Source organism: Gossypium hirsutum, chromosome D07 (assembly GCF_007990345.1).
Source record: "Gossypium hirsutum isolate 1008001.06 chromosome D07, Gossypium_hirsutum_v2.1, whole genome shotgun sequence".
Classification (NCBI taxonomy): domain Eukaryota; kingdom Viridiplantae; phylum Streptophyta; class Magnoliopsida; order Malvales; family Malvaceae; genus Gossypium; species Gossypium hirsutum.
Genome location: NC_053443.1, coordinates 50,945,709 through 50,961,476, shown reverse-complemented (window position 1 = coordinate 50,961,476; position 15,768 = coordinate 50,945,709).

The following is a 15,768-nucleotide window of genomic DNA, read 5'->3' as shown; positions in this document are numbered from 1 at the left end:
AAATCAACCTTCGGTGTTGGGATTTCAACTCTTTTTGGAGGAGTGTCTTAAGACGACATAAGAAAGAGAGAACATGAGAAAGGTTTCTTATGCTTCGGTAATAGGAAGTCTCATATATGTTATGTTGTGTACACGCCCAAGTATTTGCTTTGCAGTGGGTTGTTGAGTTGATATCAAGCAAATCCAAGACTAACACACTAGCAAGCAGTTAAGCGTATTCTAGTATTTACAGAGAACGAAGGATTATATGCTTGTGTATTCAGGAGATCTTACTCCTGTAGGATATATTGATTTTAACTTTCAAACATGCCAATATTCGAGAAAATCAACATTAGGTTGTGTTTTTATCCTAGACGACGGGTGCATTGTGCAGAGAAGTAATATAGTTGCTTTTGAGGCTATCAAGGAAGTAATATGGCTTCGAAAGTTCTTTATGGATCTTAAAGTTGTTCCTAGTATGAGAAAAGTTATCACACTATATTGTGACAACAGTGCAACAATAGCTAATACCAAGGAGATGAGAAACCACAAGAGGATGAAATGTATTGATCACAAGTATCACATCACAAGGGAGGCAATTGCAGACGGAATCATGGATGTAGTCAATGTCACATCCGAGGATAACCTTGCGAACTCATTCACCAAGACTCTACTAGCTAGGACTTTTGACAAACACATAGAGAGCATGAGAATGTGGAATATGACTCGTCTACTTCACTAAGGCAAAGTGGGAGAGTGTTGGATCTAGAGCCCTGAGTGTAGTATATTCGTTTGTAAACTTGTAATTTTTTTAATAGATTGGTTAATAAAACAATTCATAGATTACATTAATATGCTTTGTATAATTTTCCTCATGTGGCTATTTCATACTAAGCAAAATAGAAGCAAATGTTGGCTCACTGGTTGTCTAATGTTTAAACTAGTACTAAGTAGTACTATGTGGTCAGATCATAATACCAAAAAACAACTTACATTAGTAGATGAACCTAAACATGTCCTTAGCCTAATAAAAAAAGAGCAAACCAATTGAAAGACTAATATGTTATTTATCAAGTCCAATTAGGGGATGATTTATCTTAGACATTGGAGTGGATGACTCCCAGAAGATAGAGACATGGATATTACTGACTAGACTGGTAATACATCGAACTAGACCCAAGAAGAATAGATCTTGAATCTGTTTATAAATTTATTCACTTGTGACATTCATAACGTAGCATACCTAAATCCTGAATGGATGAGGGGCTATGTATACGTGACTCGTATAATTTGATGTAAGTAAAAACCTGAGTTCAAATAGATAAGGAACCAAAAGTTGGTGCATTGGGATACGACTTTTGTAGTACGTAGTGCCATTCACAACAGTAGAATTCATAGCCCGAGACATGGGTAAATGATATCCTCTTATTAACATTACTTGGTTGATGAAAAGTAAATGTGGCCACGAGTCGTTCTTCTTTGAGATGAATGTCTTGATTAATATTTGATAGTAATTGACTTTTCAAGAAGGAAGATGTAATGGTTACCATGAGGAAAAATATGACCATACTGGGAGAACAGATTTATCCCAAAGAGATTAAGGAAACCCTATAAGGGTAATACACTTATGAAAAGGTCATTAGACGAGCACTAATTGAGTTGCTTTCGTAATGGTAAGCCATTGGGGAGAGCTCAGCCACAATACTATAGTGGAATGACTTCGTGACTAAATTAGTTTATAATTAATAGGTAAAAAGTTGGAATTTAATTATAAATCATTTTAGCCCTAATCGCAATGTCCAATTGGTCCTACCGCTAGCTCGTTGAAACCAAGAATGAATTATATGTTGAATCAAATGAATAAAAATGGTGAAAATGGAGACATAGGAAACATTTGGAAATGAATGTGGTTTTCTCCAAAATAAAAATGACCTTGAAATGAATTTATGGTTTTCAAATTAAATGAAGTTTGAAAATGAAAACAAAATCATTTGGTCATATAAACTCATTAAATGTAGAAATATTAAATATATTTTCTCATATATTTTTTAAGATAAAATCATCATGATTTTAATGAAATTAGAGTTGGGTTGAAAATATTATTTAATTGAAAAAATAATTTAATTTGATATTTTTATTTTGGGAAATAGAAAAACAAACATCAAGTTGGATAAAATTGCAAAGTACTGGGTTAAAAGTATAGGAAGTACTTGTAATTGGACCTGATATGGGAGAGACCCAAAAGCCCCTCATGTTTAAGATAGGGAGGACAAACCCTAGTTCCTAGGGTTTCTACTATTATACTCCTAGTTAGACTAAGAGTTCATATTTCTATTTAAAATAGACTTCTATAGTTCAACAAGGATTTTACTTCTTCTCCCTATAAATAGATGGCATCAGTAGGGATAAATACAAAACTTTAAGATATTGTTACTCTGCCAAAAAATAGTGAGAGTTTATTCTCTAAGTATAAAATCTATTTTCCGAAATAACAATTTTGTGTTTGATTTGAATCGTTTGAGCCCACACTTGAAGCAGTTCATGGTACGAGAATAACGGAGAAGGTCGTTTGGTTGAAAGCTAAGAATGACAAGAATCTGTCTAGCTGAAAACACGTGTGATTTCGGTAAAGGGTTTATTGCTATAAATATCACAAACTCGCTCGATTTTAAAAAAAAAATTACTTTTCTTTGTGCAAGAAAATTGTTTTCAAACTGGATTTTTTTCCAACACTTTTCTGGTCATAGCTTGTTATATTTTTCCTCTTCGAGATTCAATTCAAAGGTTCTAAGATAACCTATTACCTCATGTAGTTTGAGAGTAGTGGTATCCTTTGCTTCTTCAATTGCAGTTACCTTGATAGCAAAGCGTTTTGGTAAGGACCTTAGACTTTTCAAACAAGTTTTATCTAAAAAAAAGTTTGTACAGCCCAATATTTTGCCCATTACAAACCCAACAAACCCAATAACAGACCCAAAAACAAGCCCAAACTAACCCACAGCCCAAAATCTAAAAACCCAATACCCATTTTCAGAAAAAACAAAAGAAAACCCTAGCCCATAACCCTAGCCGCCGCACCTAGCCCACTTCCTTGCAACCGTCGCCTCAGACCAACACCGCCACGGTCACATCGCCGAATCGCCACTTGCGCCTGCAAAATCAGAAAGAAGTGACAAAAAGCAAAAAAAAAAAGGAATAAAAAATATGTAAAAAATGGCTATAAAAAAGCCATTCGAAAATGTAAACGGGGGGGATCTCTTTTTGTAATCTCTTGACGAGATTTGAAGAAAAAAGAAATAAAAACAAAAAAGGTTGTTGCTTTTTTTTTTCTTTTTTTCGTCTTTATTTTATTTTCCTTTCCTATTTTTGGAACAAAAAAAAGAGAAAGGAGGCATTTTTACCCTTTTTTTACTGACGCCGAAGCGATCAGGAAGACGAGGAGAAGCATCAGAGAGAAAAAGGGAGACTTTTGGTCTCCCCGGCGGCGCTAGCGTCGGCGACTAGCGACCGGTGCGGTGGCTCTCGGCCGGACCCTTGACCGGAGAAGAGAGAGAGGGGAGAGTGTTTCTTTTTGAAGTTTTTTTTGAAACGAGAAGGAGAATGAAATTTTTTTAAAAAAAACTGACTTAAATAAGTTTCGAAAACGACGTCGCTTTGGGCAGCCTTCTCAGGCACCAAAACGGCGCCGTTTTGACCTGACCTGTTGGCCGACCCGACCCGCTCCAAGGGGATCCGCGTGTTTTCAAGGGATGGGCTAATTGCACTTTTAGCCCTTCCGCTTTTTAATGGTTTTATAATCGAGTCTTTTAGTTTTTTTTAATTTTTCCCTATGATTTATTGTGTTTTCAATTTAGTCCCTACTGGAACTCACGTTTTGCAAGAATGGGATTATTTCCCTCTTGCCTCTCCTAGTTTTTTAGCGCGTTTGATGTGGCCCTTCCTCTTTTTTATTTATTTCAGATTTGACCCCAAATTTTGTTTTAAAATTTCAATTCGAACCTTTTTCGTTATTTTGGTTATTTTATTAATAAATCTATTATGATTATTATTATGATTATTTTTATTTATTTCCTCATTTATATATATACATACATTTGCAATTTCCAATTTTGCTATATATATATGTGCATGCGTGCATTTTTTATATTATACGTACATATTTTTATAATTTATTTATTTATATATACATACTTATATATATTATATTTTATAATTTTTATATACATTTTGTATACATATACGTGCATATACATATTTACATAAACTTTTATATTTAATAATTTTAAAATACATATATACATATATCTTTCATATTTTTATAAATTTATGCACATACACACTTTTTTATAACGTACATACTTATATTTTATATATTTTTTGCATTTTATAATCTATATACATATACATGTAAATACTTATATTTTTATATCTTATAATTCATATATATTTTTCATATTTTCATAATTTTATGTATATACATACATATATAGTTCCCTTATATGTACATACACATGTCCAATTTTATGTTTTAGTTTATTTATTTATTTATTTGTTATAGTATATACATGATTGATTTGTTTTTTTTATTATTCGTTTTTGTTCATATTATTTTTGTTCACATTATCATATTTATTATTTCATTATGCATATTAACACCATACTTCAAAAAAGGAAAATTTTTCAAAGTAAGGAAATATTTTGCGTTTGGAGATTCGAGAAAACGTGCCCTAATGTGCTGGGTTTTGATTTTTCTCGTTCAACCAAATAGCTAAACATCCTTTTAAAAATTTCAAAATAAGGCAATGTTTTACGTTTGGAAATTCGAGAAAACGTGCCCTAATGTGCTGGGTTTCGATTTTTCTCGTTCGATCAAATAGCCAAATATCCTTTTAAAATTTTGAAATAAGACAAGATTTTGCGTTTGGAAATTCGAGGCAATGTGCACTAATGTGTTGGGTTTCGATTTCTCGTTTAACCAAATAGCCAAATATCATCTTAAATTTTAATCCATGTCATTCAAGTTTTTTTTAGGATCGAATTTAAATCTCTTTAAAGTTTTCAGTTTTTCGACACTAAGACATTAAGTAATCAACTAGGTACCAATTTTGGGCGTATCGAGGGTGCTAATCCTTCCTCATGCGTAACCGACTACCTAACTTGTTTTTCTGAATTTCGTGGACCAAAACTGTTGTTTTAATAAAATCAAATCGTTTATTAAAAACAACCACTTTTCAAGGTGACCCGATCACACCTTATCAAAAAGGATTGGTGGCGATTTCCATTTTTTCGTTTCCATTTTCAAAATCCAAGTCGACCCCGTTTTGTTAAAAAAAATGGTGTCAACAGCTTGGCGACTCCACTGGGGATCCAAAATAAGAGAGTCAAGCCACGAGTTGATTACTTTTTGTCTTCTTGTCAAAAATTGAAGATTTGGTTTAAATTTACGATCCTTTCATTGCATTTCATTCGTCATTATTACAATTTCCATTATTGTGGTTTATGATCATTGTGTTGGCTTAAATTTTGGCATCTTTCTGCACATTGCATTGCATGACCTTTGGTCACCCCCTTTTAAGTGGGAGTGAGAAGCTACTCATTCGTGAGGTTTTCACCTCCGTGCAGGATAGTGGATCACTTTCGGGATACATCTGTACCTATGTCTTCGTGAGATTTTCATCTCTGTTCAGCCATAGGGAAATGTATTCCCCTGAATCGAACTCGGTCTATATGAGCCTATAATGGGTGAAGATCGAGGAATCTGCTAGTTCAAGTACCCTTACTTTAGAGCCAAACTTCATGTAGTGGACCTTAAGAGCCCACCCTAGGTAGAACCACTTCGAACCCTAGTATTCACCCGAATAGGTGTTCTATTTATTCTTGCTTGCTTTTGCTTTGTACTAACCTATTTTCTTTTTTGTTATGATTGCATTGCATTTTCATAATAAAAAGAGGTGTTGATTCACGTTCGGTTGTTAAATAGAAAGCTTGTCAGAAGGAAATGGGTTTCTTGATAAAGTGGATAATAATATGGTTGTCCGAATATGGTCCAAGAAAACGTGATAAGAGAAGGATGATAGTTTAATGGAGGACTACACGGCCATTGCTCCGTTGCCCGAGAATTCAAGATGACAAAGATTATTCGAGAGCCACTAAACTTTCTTAAAGAGAAGCCAACGAGCATCACGAGGATGAATCATTAACAAGTCGCAGTCCGGATCAAGCAAAAAGGAGATAGAAAAGACATCCCTTTTAAAGAGTTTGTGAGATTTATCTTAACGCTCGAATGAATAAGAGGATTGAATGTCTCCGCCTATGAGGGTAAAGTCGCATGTATATCCACTTTATGTAAAGAGATTTGTTTTCTAGTAAAGTTGTTCTAATAGAATTGAACCAAGAATCAACGTCTCTTTTTTCATTCATGCATTTGCATTACATGACATCATATGCATTATCGACCATTAAAAGACCCTAATTGAGTAAAATTATTTCAGCAAATCTGGAAAACCAACATTCTTGCGGTACCCGAACAGAAACTAAAAGAATAGACCAAAGGTTGGAGAGATTAGAGCAGATGCAAATACAGATGCTAGAGCAATTGGCCAAATTTCAGCAAGATATGAAGGATCAGATTCTAGAAGTCCAAAGAAATCTGATGAGCCAGTTAACCCAGTTATTGGATATGAGGTTGGAAAAAGGAAAAAACTCAGTGGTCCACTTTGGGAATGATAATGAAGGTCCTACATATCTTCCAGACCTTACCCCAACAAACATCTAAGCACAACCAAACACATATCCACAAGGGGTAACTGTTAACATCCAACCACAATACCAGGCCAATACCTCGACACCAGTAAATTTCGCGACAGGTTCAGGTTCCAATCTGAGGGGCAATCTAACTAATCCTGTTGTCATTGATGATCTAGCATAAACAAAACAGGCAAGGGTAGAGTTCTCAAAACAATTTGAAGATCACTACAAACGGAAAGGGCAATAGTGGAATTCCCAAAACAATACTTCAAAGGTCTCGAGGAAGAGAAAAATGAGATGAATAATGCGGGTAGGTATAACGAGGGTTATTCAAAGTTGATTACTGCAAGCCAACCAAGGACGATTGCTACTGGCCATCAAATCCCCCCAAGACAAGAATCTGGCACAAAGCAAAACATTACGAAGCCCCAATTTACACCAATCCCAATGTCATACTGGGAGCTGTATCAGAGTTTATTTGATGCACATGTTGTCTCCCCTTTCTACTTAAAGCCTTTACAACCACCGTACCGCAAATGATACGACACAAATGCGCAATGTGACTATCATGCGGGAATTACGGGACATTCTATAGAAAACTGCACTGCCTTTAAAAAGCTGGTCGAAAGGTTTGTCAATATGGGCATTGTCAAATTTGAGGATTCACTCAGTACAGAAAATTCATTATTCAATAATATGGATAATGGGAGGAATGCGATGAATGAAGAAACGTTGAGAAACGTTCACATCAGTGCCGTATACGAAGAAACAACTAAAGAAGAGATCTTATTAGATAGTCGCCCTTATAAACCTAGGAGTGTTCTAAATAATAGGACAGCAGAAGAGACCCTGTAGTAGTTAGAGCCTACTTAGAGTAATATTCAAAACACACTTGTTGTTTTCAGCCTAGAGGCAACAAGAACTCTTTTGTGAAATAGGCTCATATCTGAACATCGTTATTTTAATGAAATATATCTTTGCGATCATTTTTGAACCAATATTCTTTCATTCTTTATGAATAATTATTTTTATTCTTTCATTCTTTCTTCCAAATCATTCTTTCATTCATTCATAATCATACTGTACAGATAATTATTCTTAAAATCATACATTCTTTGTATATTCTCTTGTACCTACAATAGGTCCCCAGATATCAACGACATGAGTGACGCTGCTATAGACCCAGAATCTCTTTTTGAGCGAGAAATGTGTTTAGCGGGATCTCATGACTTCGAATATGACATAGATTGTAGCTTATCTCCGGACTTGTTGAAAAATAGATTCCACCTTACAAAAACTCAATGGAATCCGTTCCCTATGTGGGGCATGAAGGTCATTAGGTCGATCTCGTCAAAAAATTCTGGCAGTCATCAATTTATCTTCGCGGGTAGAAGCAACTTCATATGCCAACGTCACAAAGTTGACAGTCAGAAAATTCTCGAAAAAATCATATGTCAGTATGGGATGCAAAAAAACAAAACATAAAACAAAACATAAAACAAAAAACAAAGAAACAAAGAAACAAAAAAAACAAAAAAAATCTCTACCGGGGTAATACCGTTCCCTTTGGCCTATCGCAGTTTTGCTCATCAAGGTTGAGATTTTCTTTTCTTTAAGTTTTTGGATCCAATCTCAATTGAAGAGGAATGTTCCAAGTTATCCATCATTGTCAAATACGCTAAAAGCAAATGATGCAAGCTCAAAAAAAAAGCCCTAGAGGATTTCACGAGAGGGGCTTGGTATTGAAGAAGATCCTTCCCATACAAAAGAACTTTATGCCAAGTTGGAAAGGATATTGTGTGGATGACCTTATCTGGAAAAGCGTCAATCTTGATCAGAAGGGATAACAAGGACACGCCTAATCCTATGAGTTTAGATGCAATCAAAAAATATTTTGAAAAAGAAGAAGAAAAGAAAAAGAAAAAGAAAAAGGAGAGGCCAAAGTGAAAACTCGCGAAGGGCGCCTTGAGACCAAAAGGGATTTGAGTTGAAAACCCAAAAGGGCAGCTCAAATTTTGGAACAAAATGGGGCACGAAGTGATCAGAGCAGCTCAAATTTTGATTAAATTGGGGATGTGATGACCTTGCTATACCTGAATCAACAGGAAAGCGTAGGCGACATCTTGGGGCATCGACAAAGTCCTACAGATCTCCTAAACACATGTCAAAATCAGAATGGGCTTTCAAAAAGTTAGTACAAAGAAGTTCAAGCTGCGATATCTGGGGCACCTAACCTTCATACTATTTATATATTGAATTTGTTGTTCTTGGAATACTTCATTCTTTTTCAAGATACATGTTCCAATCAATTCCTCTTTTATTCTTGATAATTTATTCATTTCGAGCTATGCTTCCAAATCAATTTTATTTTTATCCATTGTTATGATCTTTTTGCAAGCATGTTGCATTGGAATAATGTTTAATGGACTAATAATACTTTCACAATGGAAGTTTTTCATATTTACTCTAGAAGCTTCTAAATAATATAGGAACCTGAAGCAGGACTATTGTTTAGAAGACACCAAGTTTAAAAGGTGAAATATCTAAGAAGGAAGAGTCTAAGTTAAAGACTATCCTTTCGGATTTTGTTGACCAAACATTGATTGAGCAAAATGACAAGATGTAGTGTCGGTTGCAAAGCTTCAATGAACAAACAAACGATGTTCACCAAGAAAAGGTCTTCTGGGAGAAGAAAATTCTTCATTGATGCATAGGCATTTGGTGTGACACCCTAAGAATGGTGTAAGAGACCAAGCAGATTCAGATCATGTATCCCTAAATCACAGTGGAAGAGATTTGAGAAAGAGTCAGATCTTATACTCCTAAATTACAGTAGGAGGAAGACAATTCAAATTTCATGTCCCAAAATTACAGTGGACTTAACCCTGAAGATTACAATGGATTGAAGTTTGAAGATTACAGTGGGGGTAATCCGATTGAGTAAGAAATAAGTGTCACCAGCCGAGCAGGATAGCATTCTGACATGTTGGTAATAAAATCCTGATGAAGAATGAGGAATAATAACCCAAACATTAAAAATGGATCATTTCCATGGCATTTTGTATTAAGTTAGGAGATTTGATCATGTCATCCTAATCGATAGGCATAATTAGGTTCATGAAATAGAACATACAGGTCATGTTCCCTAGAGAACAGATCAAAGATAGCAGATCTTGTCTTCCTATATTTGGCAGCGGAGTAGATCGAATATAGCAAATCTTGTCTTCCTGTATTTGGCAGCGGAGTAGATCGAAGATAGCGGATCTTGTCTTCCTGTATTTGGCAGCGGAGTAGATCGAAGTTAGCAGATCTTGTCTTCCTGTATTTGGCAGCAGAGTAGATCGAAGATAGCAGATCTTGTCTTCCTATATTTGGCAGCGGAGTTGATCGAAGATAGTAGATCTTGTCTTCCTTTATTTGGCAGCGGAGTAGATCGAAGATAGCAGATCTTGTCTTCCTATATTTGGCAGCGGAGTAGATCGAAGATAGTAGATCTTGTCTTCGTGTATTTGACAGCGGAGTAGATCGAAGAAAGCAGATCTTGTCTTCCTGTATTTGGCAGCGGAGTAGATCGAAGATAGCATATCTTGTCTTCCTGTATTTGGCAGCAAAGTAGATCGAAGATTACAGATTCTGTCTCCTTAAGCAGTAGTGGAGCAGATCGAAGATGGAAAATCTTATCTTCCCAAGATAGTGGAGAACCAGATTTAAACCATTAGTCCTATCTCCTAAGCAGTAGTGGAGTAGGTTGAAGATTGTAGATTCTGTCCCCCTAAGCAGTAGTGGAGCAGATCGAAGATGGCGAATCTTATCTTCCCAAGATAGTGGAGAAGCAGATTTAAGCCATTAGTCTTATCTCCCTATGCAGTAGTGGAGTAGGTTAAAGATTGCAGATTCTGTCCCCCTAAGCAGTAGTGGAGCAGATCGAAGATGGCGAATCTTGTCTTTCCAAGATAGTGGAGAAGCAGATTTAAGCCATTAGTCCTATCTTCCTAAGCAATAGTGGAGTAGGTTGAAGATTGTAGATTCTGTCTCCCTAAGTAGTAGTGGAGCAGATCAAAGATGGTGAATCTTATCTTCCCAAGATAATGAAGAAGCAGATTTAAGCCATTAGTCCTATCTCCTAAGCAGTAGTGGAGTAGGTCAAAGATTGTAGATTCTGTATCCCTAAGCAGTAGTGGAGCAGATCAAAGACGGTGAATCTTATCTTCCCAAGATAGTGGAGAAGCTGATTTAAGCCATTAGTCATATCTTCCTAAATAGTAGTGAAGTAGGTTAAAGATTTTGGATCCTATCTCTCTAAGCAGTAGCAGAGCAGATCAACAACAGCGAATCTTACTTTCTTGACGAACCTTATTTCCCTATTGCAGTGGAGTAGACTAAAACCACAAATCTTATCCCTCTAAAGTTGCTACGAAGAGGATTGAAGCTACAAGTCAGAGCTTTCTGAAGTGCAGTGGAATAGAGCGAAACAACAAGCCACAGTAGATTGAAATAAAGCTACTTGAAGAGAAGTGTCAAGAGAAGTTAAGACTCGGCGAGACCAGACAAAATATTGGTCTTTCTAGATCTTTGCTCTGTTCTCGTTACACGACAACGAGCAAAGAGGGACAGCTGTACAGCCTAATATTTTGCCCATTACAAACCCAACAAACCTAATAGCAGACCCAAAAACAAGCCCAAACTAACCCACAGCCCAAAATCTAAAAACCCAATACACATTTTCAGAAAAAAACAAAAGAAAACCCTAGCCCCTAACCCTAGCCGCTGCACCTAGCCCACTTACCCTGCCACCGCCGCCTCTGACCAGCACCGCCACGGTCACGTCGCCGGATCACCACTTGCGCCTGCAAAATCAGAAAGAAGCGACAGAAAGCCAAAAAAGGGGGAATAAAAAATATGTAAAAAATGGCTATATAAAAGCCATTCGAAAATGTAAAGGGGGATCTCTTTTTGTAATCTCTTGACGAGATTTGAAGGAAAAAAAATAAAAACAAAAAAGGTTGTTGCTTTTTTTTCTTTTTTTTCGTCTTTTATTTTATTTTCTTTTCCTATTTTCGAAACAAAAAAAAGAAGAAATGAGACATTTTACCCTTTTTTTACTGATGTCGGAGCGATCAGGAAGACGAGGAGAGGCATCGGAGAGAAAAATGGAGACTTTTGGTCTCCCTGCCACCGTGCATGGCGGCGCCGGCACCGACGATCGGCGGCCAGTGCGGTGGCTCTCGGCCGAACCCTTGACCGGAGAAGAGAGAGAAGGGAGAGTGTTTCTTTTTGAAGTTTTTTTTGAAAGGAGAAGGAGAATGAATTTTTTTTTAAAAAAAACTGACTTAAATAGGCTTCCAAAACGACATCGTTTTGGGCAGCCTTCTCAGGCACCAAAACGGCGCCGTTTTGACCTAACCCGTTGGCCGACCCGACCCACTCTAGGGGGATCCGCGTGTTTTCAAGGGATGGGCTAATTGCACTTTTAGCCCTTCCGCTTTTTAATGGTTTTATAATCAAGTCCTTTAGTTTTTTTAATTTTTCCCTATGATTTATTGTGTTTTCAATTTAGTCCCTACTAGAACTCGCGTTTTGCAAGAATGGGATTATTTCTCTTTTGCCTCTCCTAGTCTTTCAGCGCGTTTGATGTGGCCCTTCCTCTTTTTTTTTATTTCAGATTTGACCCCAAATTTTGTTTTAAAATTTCAATTCGGTCCTTTTTCGTTATTTTGGTTATTTTATTAATAAATCTATTATGATTATTATTATGATTATTTTTATTTATTTATTTCCTCATTTATATATATACATATATTTGCAATTTCCAATTTTGCTATATATATATGTGGATGCATGCATTTTTATTTTTATAATTTATTTATTTATATATATTTACGTACTTATATATATTATATTTTATAATTTTTATATACATTTTGTATACATATACGTGCATATACATATTTACATAAACTTTTATATTTAATAATTTTAAAATACATATATACATATATTTTTCATATTTTTATAAATTTATGTACATACACACTTTTTTATAACGTACATACTTATATTTTATATATTTTTTGCATTTTATAATCTATATACATATACACGTAAATACTTAAATTTTTATATCTTATAATTAATATATATTTTTCATATTTTCATAATTTTATGTATATACATACATATATAGTTCCCTTATATGTACATACACATGTCCATTTTTATGTTTTAGTTTATTTATTTATTTATTTGTTATGGTATATACATGATTGATTTGTTTTTTTATTATTCGTTTTTGTTCATATTATTTTTGTTCACATTATCATATTTATTATTTCATTATGCATATTAACACCATACTTCAAAAAAGGAAAATTTTTCAAAGTAAGGCAATATTTTGCGTTTGGAAATTCAAGAAAACGTGCCCTAATGTGCTGGGTTTTGATTTTTTTCGTTCAACCAAATAGCTAAATATCCTTTTAAAAATTTCAAAATAAGGCAATATTTTGCGTTTGGAAATTTGAGAAAACGTGCCCTAATGTGCTGGGTTTCGATTTTTCTCGTTCGATCAAATAGCCAAATATCCTTTTAAAATTTCGAAATAAGACAATATTTTGCGTTTGGAAATTCGAGGAAATGTGCCCTAATGTGCTGGGTTTCGATTTCTCGTTTAACCAAATAGCCAAATATCCTCTTAAATTTTAATCCATGTCATTCAAGTTTTTTTTTAGGATTGTATTTTAAATCTCTTTAAAGTTTTCAGTTTTTCGACGCTATGACATTAAGTAATCAATTAAGTACCAATTTTGGGCGTATCGAGGGTGCTAATCCTTCATCATGCGTAACCGACTCCCGAACCTATTTTTTTGAATTTCGTGGACTAAAATCGTTGTTTTAATATAATCAATTCGTTTATTAAAATCAACCACTTTTCAAGGTAACCCGATCACACCTTATCAAAAAGAATTGGTGGTGACTCCCGTTTTTTCGTTTCCATTTTCAAAATCCAAGTCGACCCCGTTTTGTTAAAAAAATGGTGTCAACAAAGTTCACCAAGATAAAGAGCATCATTAGAAATATCATACATCCAAGCATAGAATTAGAGATATTTTCATCTTTGTTTCATTTTCTAATTTTTGGACCTGGTAGTTAAGATTTGCAACTTGGACATTTGAACAGTCGCATTTCCCTTATGTTGGTTCTGCAAGATAATTCATGCTTCTTTTGTAGTTTCAGAAGTGAAACTTATTTTGAATTTCTCTATGTCAACTCCACCAAATATAACAGGCAAAGCTTTGGAATTATGTTGAGTTGTTCTTATCTAATCAATTGTATACTTATTTTTCTCCTTAGCCTTCGTTGTCCCATCAGATTCATCAACTTCAAGTTGAGTCCATCCCTTCTCAACAACTTCCTATGCAGCTTCATGAATTGACATTATGCAAGCCTTCATTCAAGCTTTTTAATAATCATAGTTTTAGGATCCAACAAGTAGTGGGGGTTCGAGAGATGAAAGTTCCTTCTTTTATGGACTCCATGGTTGCAAACTGTGCAAAGGATCCTCTTCAAAGACTCTTGAAGCTTGTTTAGATACCAATTGGAATGATCAAGTTGGCTTGTTGTCCTAATTTGATGTTTCAACTGATGTTGAAACACAGTTTGGAGCAAACTTATACTATGAAAGTAACTAATGAGAAAAAAGTAAAGAGAGGAATAAGCACACAAGCTTTGTTAATGTGGTTCAGATAATAATCCTACTTTGCGGTGAATGATTTATTCAAAAATAGGTTCAAAAACCTATTAGCTAAAGCCCAATCCACCCTTACATAAGAATCAATTGCAGGCCCAATAGATATCCTTGATTTGTTACAATCACTCTCCTAAATCACCTCCCTTGCAACAATTTTTAGCTCTCCCAGAAAGCCTATATAAAGAGTGCAAACTAAAAAATGAATGCTAGCAACAATTAGAAAAGAAACCTAAACAAAAGCAATCTCAAAAGATACCCACAACACAAGCATAGGTGTTGCCTATTTATAGGCAAAATATGCCATCTTCTCCAAGTAACTTTGAGTGATAAAAAAACATTTGAACGAATAAAGGTCTTCAAATCCAAGTAAAATATGCCAACTTGGTCTCCAAGTAAATGTATTTAAAGATAAGGATAATGCACGAGATAAGGATGTGTCGACCCTTCTTCCTTTATCCCTTCGAAAAAAATAATCAGAATTGAAGATCATATAAAAGTGAACTAAGTAAATAACACCAACCCTTAATTGCAGCTAAGTTGTCTTAAACAGATGTTCCAACTGTTTCCTAACAATTTATCTAATAAGATGTTCGAATAAGGAATGGAACAAGTTATTCCAACTTGCTGGCCAAGGAAATGTTTGAATGGAGAGTGTAACTTAAATGTTTTGGACAATTAGGTTCTCAACATAAAGAAAAGGAGTGTGGCTTCAGTTCAAGCCATGGGCATCAACATAGAATTGGAGGAGAAATTCTCAAGTTTAATGTTAAAATTAGTAGCTAAAGACAAATAAGTGTTGAACCCATTTTGTGAAAGGGTGAATTAAAAGAATAATAGTGCTCTTCAAGTTGGAACCGTAAGTTCTCTACTTATTTTACTCCATTGTAGAATAGTTATATGATTATTTAATTACATGCGTGTAAACATAGGTGAAACTTTTCCGAGAGAACCAAAATTTTGTTTAGGTAAAAGGAAAGTTTCGGTCAAGTTTGAAAAAGGGTATTGAAAATTTATTCTAATTTATGTGTTGATATTTATTAAATGATTCATTCAGATGAGTTATAATTTTGGACTGTTAGTGACCTTGGTGGGTATTGTTTTATGCTTTGAAGCTAAAGAAGTGGACATAGAAGGGACTTGCAACAAGTGCAAGGCCAAGATGTTAGATAATTGAGCCAAATCTTGGAAGATTTGGATTTTGGTCTGTGCGCCACAAGCTTAAAATTTATATTTTTGCTATGTTTAATTTTTATGACTCTTGATTGATATATTTTATGGTTATAGAATTTACTAATCTA